Source organism: Phoenix dactylifera, chromosome 9 (genome assembly GCF_009389715.1).
Source record: "Phoenix dactylifera cultivar Barhee BC4 chromosome 9, palm_55x_up_171113_PBpolish2nd_filt_p, whole genome shotgun sequence".
NCBI classification, from domain to species: Eukaryota; Viridiplantae; Streptophyta; class Magnoliopsida; order Arecales; family Arecaceae; genus Phoenix; species Phoenix dactylifera.
Genome location: NC_052400.1, coordinates 7,607,649 through 7,617,705, shown reverse-complemented (window position 1 = coordinate 7,617,705; position 10,057 = coordinate 7,607,649).

Here is a 10,057-nt window from a genome sequence, read left to right as displayed (position 1 = left end):
GAAGAGGGTTCGCTTGAAGCCGTTCAAACGTCCGGCCTCTACGGATATCCACACGAAGTAGAGAACCGATCAAAGCTTTCTTGTCTTCCCGGGGTGCTAGCTCCCTTGCAAAGACTCCTTTGATGGCTGATCTCTTCTCTTTCTTTCAACTCTTGAAAGTGCTTGAGAGGAGGAAGAAGAAGGATGAAGAAGAGGAAGTAGATGAACCCCTGCACAACCTTCTTTCTGTTGCTTGCGCTGGATGAAGAAAAGGAAGAGGAGGAGGCCGCCAACACTTGGAGGTTCCTTCTTTCTTGCTTGCGGCTGCAACTAAGAGGGAGGAAGAGGGTGGCCACGGCACAAGGGAAGAGGGCTCCAATGCTTAGGGCGCCGGCCTCATGGTGCTTCTTATAGCTATCAAGGGCTCCTCCAAAGTTGGAGCCCTAGATAACTTTCCAAAGAAAGAAGGGGGCGCCGGCCCTAGCTCCTCTCTTCTTGTCGCCCCAAGCAATTGGAGAGGGGCTGATGCCCCTCTTAGTTGGTTAACCTAATCCTCTTCCAAAGAGGATTAGGTGCCTCTCTCATGGTTTCATCCTAATCTAATTAGGATTAGCCAATTTGGGTTCAATCTATGCTAGTCCCAATCTAATTAGGACTTGAATGGATCATGACTCAATTGAACTCTTCAATCCTAATCCAATTAGGAGTCATGTTGATTCATTAGATTAATAATTAATTAGGACTTAAGGAATCCTAATCCAATTAGGATTTGTTTAATTTTAGTCCTAATCCAATTAGGACTCTATTTGAATCCGAAGTCCTAATCCAATTAGGATTTCTAGGAATCCTACTCCAAGTAGGAATCCAATTTTAATTCAAAACTCCTAATCTCATTAGGATTGAGGAATCCTATTCCAAGTAGGAATGCCAGTCCTAATCCAATTAGAACTCTAGGTATCCTACCCGAAGTAGGATTTGTTGCCCAAGGTGACAATCCAAGAGGGGGGGTGAATTGGTTTCTTCTAAATTTTTGGTACTTTTAAAACTTTCTAAATTAAGTGCGATGGATGCTCTCTTAGGTTATTTAAGTGAGTTAATCTAATGCAAGAAGAGAAGATAAAGCAAGAGAAAATGAAAGCACAAACACAATGCAAACACACCAATATATAGTGGTTCGGTGCTCTCCTTAGCACCTACGTCCACTCCCCAAGCGTACCCTTGGGAATTCACTATAATCTTGCGGATTACAGTTGGATTGTTTTCCGGGCTCACAATCCAAAAACCTTGTTGGTTTTACGGGCTCACCAACGAACCTATACACTTAGTTTTCCGGGCTCACCAAGAACCTTGTTGGTTTTGCGGGCTCACCAACGAACCTATACAACTTTGGTTTTCCGGGTTCACCAAAAACCTTTGTTGGTTTTGCGGGCTTACCAACGAACCTTTGTTGGTTTTGCGGGCTTACCAACGAACCTTTACAAAGTGTTTATACAAATGAAAAGAAAAGATTTAAACTCCTAGATGAGCATATAAAGCAATATGAACAACAAGAAGAGTTAGAAAGAAATTATCGCTTTGAAGTCGCTTTGCTCTTCTTGGTCAAGGAAGCTTCACTCTTCAATGGGGGAAGGAGCTCTTAATGCCTCTTTGAATCTGCTCAATCCCTTTCTTTGATTCTTGAATGAAGCTCTTGATGAAGCTTGTCTTGCTAGGGTTCTCTCTTGAATGCACTTGATGTATTTTCTCCAAAAGCTTACTTCCTCTGATGAATACTCCCTCTTAAATACTTCTCCAACCTCCAAATAGTCCTTTCTGACCGTTGGATTGAAGAAACTAGCCGTTTATAGCCGTTGGGAGTCCAAAAAGCATTTCTGCACAACTAGCCGTTATGTTCAGCCCGTGTTTGGGTCGGCTCAACCTGTCCTTGGGTCGACCCAACCTTCACTTGGGTCGACTCAAACATTCCTTGGGTCGACCCTCTCAGAAAACACAGAAACTTGAAATTCAGCCTTCTGTTGCCTTGGGTCGACCCAACCTTTCTTTGGGTCGACTCAAACCTTGGGTCAGCTCAAACTTTTCTTGGGTCGACTCAAACCTTGGGTCAGCTCAAACTTTTCTTGGGTCGACCCAACTTCAGGAAATTCAGAATCTTGAATTTCAGCCTTTCTTCACTTGGGTCGACTCAACCTTTCTTTGGGTCGACTCAAGGTTTACTTGGGTCGACTCAACTTCTTCTTGGGTCGACCCTCTCAGAAAATCCAGAGAGCATTCTTCCTTTGCGTTTTGAGGTTCTTTGGAGGTTGGGTCGACTCATGCTTACCTTGGGTCGACCCAACTCACTGTTCATTTGTGCCACTTTTGCAGGAGTGTGCCAGATGATTCCTCGATGTGCCGGGGTCGACCCAATCAACCTATGGGTCGACTCAATCCACACTTTGCTGCATTCTTAAGGTTAGATTCATTCAAATGAACAAGACCATATATATATTCTCAATTAAACAAATGTACTGAGAGTAATGAACTTATAAATGAAGTATCAATTTAACTTATAGCATGCTCTAGATAATTGCTTGTTAATCATCAAAATAACACTATCATCCTCAGGATTCTTGTTTCAAGTCTAATTAATTAATTCCTTTTCCTTCTTCAACTTCTTATCAATCAAATTGATTTCTTGTGATTCCTAATCATGATTTCAACCATCGGATCGGTCAATACTTCTAGTGTGTGTGACCCCATAGGTTCTATTCTGACTGGTAGTGAGATATATTGTGATCTCTATCACTATATCATTGAAAACTCCTTTCAATGGGTTGGAACGATTCCAACTCAACTCATTAGGGTTTATCGATCATCAAGATAATCCCTATGAGTCCCACCATCCACCAGTGACACCTAGCAGCATGTAGTGGCTACCCAGCAGAATGGAATGATGAACCTCTAGGTGCAGTTAACATGTGATACAGTCCTACTATCGTGGATCCCTACAGGACGGAGGTCATGGACAACTCGTCAAACCCCATCGTCTGTCATATGTCAAGATTTATTCGACTTGAGTTCGATAGTGGAAAACTCTTTTTCCACTTAACTGCCCTGGCCAAGGTCTTAGAACTCAGTCTAACAAATCACATAGGATCACTCCTCTTCTATCAAGGTCGATAGATTCCTTATAGGTGCATACCCTACTCCTACAGTGAACCTACTGCAGCCAATCTACACTGCATGGACCCATATGGCTAGAGACCATGTATGTGCGCAGTCAAACTACAATAACCTCACTGTGAGTAGCCGAAGCACCGCAGGTCAAAGGACCAGTCACACTACTGCAACATCAAGTAAGTCACTGACGAGTGGATAGACATCCAAGTGACTTCTTGTCTTGGTCACGCTCAGTACCCTTGTTCTCTAACAAGCACCTGCACTATCACTTCAGTGTCCCTACACTGTGGACTCAAGTCTCGTCCATCCAGAAGGAAAGTGATTTGTGCACTGATCGGATCGATCACCGTCCTCGTGATGATCCATTGATCAGGAGCATTTAGAAATTAATCACCAATGATACATGGCTCAAATTCTCAACTCTTGAGAATATGTATCATCATCTTATTAATTTCTTGGACGATTCATAGACACATAAACAATATGAATGAAAAAGATGCCTTTTATTTATTCAATAATAAATAGTCAAGTACAAAATTATGTCCCTAGAATCAACAATGTGTCAGCCAAATTGGCTTCTAGGGCATACATCTAACACAGTAGTCCTCAAACTCCCTGCTACAATACTCACCACCGTTGTCCGATCTCAGGCATTTCAACCTCTTTCCTGTCTCGAGTTCTACCATCGCCTGCCATCTCCTGAAGACCCCAAATACCTCTGACTTGTGCTTCAAGAAGAACACCCAAAGCTTCCTGGTAGCATCATCAATAAAAGTAACATAGTACTGAGATCCACCAATGGAAGAAACTGGTGCAGGCCCCCACACGTCCGTGTGCACGAGATCTAGCTTTTCTTGCTTCCGAGGTTTACCTTCTTTGTTGAATGAAACACGCTTCTGCTTTCCGAGAACACAATCCTCACAGAAGTCCATCTCAACACTCCTGAGACCCTGCAGCTTTCCCAACTGGTGCATCACCTCCAGTCCCTGATAACTCATGTGCCCAAGTCTACAATGCCATAACTTGGTGTCCACATCTGCTGCAACAACTCCAATAGAGTTCTCCGTGCCGTTGGTGACATAAAGTGTCCCAACCTTCTTGCCACTAGCCACCGTCAACGAACCTCTGGATATCTTCCACTGATCAGCTGTGAAAGTAGCCTTGTACCCCTGGCTCGCCAACTGTCCAACAGAAATCAGATTCCTCTGCAGTTGAGGTACGTGCCGTACGTCCTCAAGCTCAAGTGAAGATCCAAAAACCAACTTCACTTCCGCGCTTCCCCTTCCTTGTATGGTGCAAGGCTCTCCATCCCCTAGGTAGACTTTGCCAAAGTCTCCCTTCTCATATCCTCCAAGAAGCTTCCGTTGGGATGTAGCATGGAAAGACGCGCCCGAGTCTATCACCCAAGACTCGTCACAGGTAGACAAAGATAGAACGAGGGCATCCATATCACCGTCTTCAGCAAGATTTGCCAGATCCTTGCTGACTCCTTCGGTGTGGTCGCCTTGCTTCCCTTTAGGAGATTTGCAATCCCTCCTAAAGTGCCCCGTCTTCCTGCAGTTCCAGCACTTCGCTCCCTTGTTCTGAGGTGCTCGAGACCTGCTGGATCTCGACTTCGAGTCGCTTCGAAATCGACCGTCCTTCTTTTGTCTTCCCCGGTCAGAGGTGTTTAGTGCACTTCCAGACGACTCCGTAGCTCCAGAAGATTTCCTTCTTGCTTCTTCACTCAGAAGCACTCCCACAACATCATCAAAAATCAACTTCCCCATTGCCGAAGAGTTGCTCACCGCCATCACCAGGCCCTCCCAGCTATCAGGCAATCCGGAGAGGATTAGCAATGCCCGAATCTCATCGTCAAAACTAATCTCCATTGACTCCAACTGGGCCGTGAGTCCATTGAACTCGTTGAGGTATTCTGCTACGCTGCCGCCATTTTTCATACGAAGATTAAACAACCTCTTCATGAGAAATACCTTGTTTGATGCTGAGGGTTTCTCGTACATCCGCGACAATGTTGCCATCAACTCCATCGTCGTCTTCTCGTTTTTGATGTTGAATGCCACTTGGGATGCAAGTGACAATCTGATGGTGCCGAGCGTCTTCCGATCGAGGACCTCCCAGTCTTCATCGGACATCTTCTCTGGTTTCTTTGCTCTACCTCCAAGAGGTAAATAGAGATCCTTCTGGTAAAGGTAATCTTCTATTTGCATCTTCCAAAATCCGAAGTTCGTGCCATTGAACTTCTCAATTCGCAACTTCCCTTCATCCGCCATTGCAGAATAACCAATAGCTCTGATACCAATTGTTGTCGGCGCCCCGCACCGGAACCCACTCACACCAGCGCCGCCACCGACGTCGGACAAGCAAGAGAGATACAAACGGATAAGCACTCTCTCGCTCCCTCGACTCCGGACTCAAGGATCACCTCTTCGCTCCGCCTACGAAGGGCAAAAGATTACCCCGTGGTATCAGTAGGGTAAAACACTTGAGCACCGCAACGGATTATCAAAGATCAAAAAAAGAAGAAGGAAGAAAATAGCAAAGCAAACACAAAAATGTAACGAGGTTCGGCTACCAATAGCCTACGTCCTCCACCGCTCCAAATCTCAATAAGGATGAACTGATTACAGAGATAGCACACACCCGAACGATCACAAGCGATCGATCTACAAGAGATTCACACAGAATTCCCTTTGCACAAGAAGTAGGATCCCAATCCTCTTCTTCTCTAGAACCCTAGCCTCACAAACATGAGTCTCTCTCAAATATACGGCCAATCACCCTACCCTAGGGCTCTCATGAGTCCTATATATAGTCTCAAGACCTTCAGATGATCATAGCCGTCGAAACGCCACCAAAAATACCAAAAGAAAATCGTCCGTACGATTTTTCGCGAGCTCGAGTCGACTCGGCTGAAGTCCGAGTCGACTTTGGCACGTCTGAACAACTTCCAGTTTAACTGGCACGATCTCGAGTCGACTCCACTGTATCTCGAGTCGACTCGACGATGCTCCGAGTCGACTCGACTGTAGTTCGAGTCGACTCTGACAGTCCAGACAGAAACATGGTTTTTGCGGCTTTCTCCTCTCGGGTCGACTCGACAGACCTCGAGTCGACTCGACTGTTTCCGAGTCGACTCGACTGAAGCTCGAGTCGACTCCGACAGTCCGCCAGACAGAAAACTATGCAGAATTGATTTTTCTTCAATTCTCTTCATCACCAAAGGTCTCCACATACCCCAACACTATCTTCCTTAGAGGGACAAAGCTTGCTTAGACATCAACTGAGCCACAAAGCGAAATTGGTGCAACTTTCAGTGATCTTCATCTTATTGTGCTCGAATGTCCCTAGGGGCCAACATCTAATTGATTTTAATTAAAGTGATAGCTATGTGAGATTTGGTTCACCTAATTTGGCAAGAATCTGCTGATGAAATCCAGTTCTTATCTTGTTGGGGTGATTGTCCTTACTATGTGTGTGATATATTAAGTAGTGTGTCAAGCAGTAATACATGCGTTACTCAAATTAAATCAAACAATCACAACAAGGATTCAAATGCATGAGCAACTTAAATAATATCTATTTGAGCACTCGTAGTTTAAAGGGGGCGACAGACTAGACATACATATGCCGAGACGTATGTGCCGAGCTTCCCTACAATGTTTGCAAGCTGATGCATGAAAAATGAAGATAAGAGAGGTTTAGAGGTTACCAAGCAAAAATTTCAGCAAGCTAATTGATCAAACCTCTTCAGTACGTGTCCTCTAGTCGTCCAAAATTCTTTCCTTCTTTCTTTTCCTTTTTTTTTGATAATCCTAACAAAACAATTAATGATTAGTACATCTCAAAAATATAGCAATATAAGGAGATAGATGTATCCAATCTCTAAAAAGAAATAAATAAAAATAAACAAAAAGAAAATAACCGTGCTAGCAATCCCCGACAATGACGCCAAAAATTGATAGTCAATTTTAAGACTACGCAATAGCACGTACCTTGTAGGATAGTGATCACGGGTATCGATCCATAGGAATTGAGGTACGATTATTTTCGTAAAAATATATGAAAAAGAGAGTATGTGAAGAATATTAAACTAAGTAATTTAACAAGAAATGTATTTGAAAATGATATAAGTAGAAGGACTTAGGGTAAGAAATTCACCACTAACATGGCAACAAGGATTAATTGTATTTTAATTTAATCTTGGATTAATATACAAATTAGCTACAAACCTAATAAGCATTCAAATAAAATTTTACAAAAGCAATTTAGGGGCATCCATCTTCAGTTGGCATGAAATGTCTATCCTAAACTAATGTGGCAGGACACTGCATCTTCCCTAAGTATGGATGATCTTTTAGTAACTTAGTGATCAGGAAGAACATATATAAATGTCATACTTAAAATCACAAAAATTAAATATGAGATAGAAAGATATTTATTAAGATCAAAGTAGTTCATACAATTTTAAGAACAGAAATAAAAAATACAAGAATCGTTGTTGCCTTTGTTAGTGAAAGGAACCCTTGCGGGCTGCATGCATTTATTTTCAAAAATTACAGCGGAAGTATTTAAAAATTAAACTTTTTAATTTTCATGCATGCTAGAGATCAGATCTCTACAACAAAAATAAGAATGATAATTTAAATATTTATGTAAAGCATGAAACAATGATTGTATGTCTAACATATAATTCTGAAATTTTAGCAATCCTAAAATTTCAGCAACCATGTTTAAGATCTAATCTTAACTTTAATTAGATCAAATCTCATACCTAATTCTTTGGAGGTTTTGGATGACTCCTTGATCACGCTTTGCAGCTGCACATATATCCAGCCTCTATAGATTGTCCACGCGAAGCCCTAGGTAGATCATTTTTCGTGAGAGTGCTAGCTCGCGCAGGAACACTATAGTGGTCGAAGCTTTCTCCTTCTAAACAATCAACCTTTGATTGTTATTCAAGAAGATGGAGGATGGACATGATTAAGAAGGAGAAGAAGGGATGGAGGCTCTCAAAAAAAATTTTCAAAATTTTTTGAAACCTCTAAATATTGTATATACTGAACCCTAGGCGTGGGAGTCTTTTATAGCCAAAAGACCCCCCCACGCCTCACAGCTAATTTAGCTAATTAATTTGGCTGATAAAATCTCCAAAAAATTATGGTGATTTGGCAGCTAATAGAAGATAAACATATCTAAATTTCATGCATTTTGGATCCCTAAAAAATAGGAATTCATGCATCTAAAGTTCATCTGCAGACCACCCTATTTTATGCGCCGTGCAATCCCTACAAATTAGGAAATTCATATAAATCTTTTTAGGAAGATTTGAGGTGCCATTTTTATAAAAAAATATAGCCCCACACCTCTTCTCTTCTCACGCCAATTTTTGGTTAAAAATAAATAGGATAGGCATGGAAAATCTTGGGGATAAATTAAGATGTCATTCTTCTTCAAGAAGGATAAGGATAGGTTCCTAAAATTTAGGGATTCTTCTTCTTATCCAATTCTGATTATTTGGACTCATAATACTCGTCAAATAAGGTCTTCTAATTGATTTGGATCAAGTCCAATCCAATTGGGTCAAGTTCCATCAATTGGGTCAAGCTCAATCTACTTGGGTTAAACATAATCCAATTAGGTCAAACCCTGATGCAGCCCAAATTGAATCCTATTCAATTTGGCTCAACCTAAGCCCAATTACTCAATCAAATTGAGTTCATAAGCAATCTAATTGCTAATTAATCCTTCAATAATTCAATAATTATTTTAATGCAACTTTTGCTCAGGATAATTTGTCAATCAAATTGACCAAATTACCCCTGAATGATTTTTAATCATCAATCAGCCATTTGATCAACCTAGAAACCTCTATGCGTGTGACCCCATAGGTTCGAACCTAAGCCGGTAGTATAAGAACAACTTTTTGTACTAATCGAAATAACCATCTAGCAATGGTACCCGATGTTCGGATAGGCCGAATGATTGCAAAGCAACATTTAAGAACCTTTGGACTATGGTTACCATATAATTCATCCCTATGACTCCAAATGCTCAGGACGACTTCAGAGTTTACTGTCAGGTCTGTAATAAGTACATCCTTTATATGATCAACTTTAGAAATCCTATGACTCCTCACATGGATTATCCTCGCCAAGGTTTTGCTAAATTGAACACAAAGCATTATCTTCTATTTTCAGGAGAGGTCAATTTCATCTTGACTCACATACCGACTTCGCAAGTACTTGACTGCACCTAGTAACCTTCCATCACTGAATTAGAAACTCAGATAGTCCGGTACCAAAGTACAGTGAGTTGTTTGTTGTTCACCGTGGTGATCTCAGGTCAGAGGGACACATATACCCATATCCACTCGAAATATCTCTCGAGAGTAGAGCATTTTGGAATTGGTCACATTCAGTGAAATGTACTCCTACACTTCAACTGTGTGACATATCAATGTCTCCACACTTCTTGATTAAGAGGACAACCAACGTATATGTCACACAATGACCTAATCTTGATTATGTTGTCGTTTTAGGTAACAGCATATCATTTGGTCGCGAACAGGTTTAAGGACTCGAAGATAAATCCTCCTTTAACATAAAATAAGTCCTAAGGACTTCATCATATAAGAGTTCATTTGAAGATGTTCAATAAAATGATGAATAATGCCAAATAACACTTTATTAATTTGTCAATTTATTTACAAAATTCAATCATCAATATGCCGACGATTGACTTTTAGGATACAATTTCCAACAGTTAGGGCCTCATCCAGCCCTAGTGCAGAGCTCAACCTTCCATGGGATCGTGGACGATAGCAGCACAAGAAGCTTCCATGATGATCGGCTCCTCTTCTTCTCCTCCTCCGGCTCTCTTCTCTCCAAATGAAATATTCAATGAAGTATTGGATACT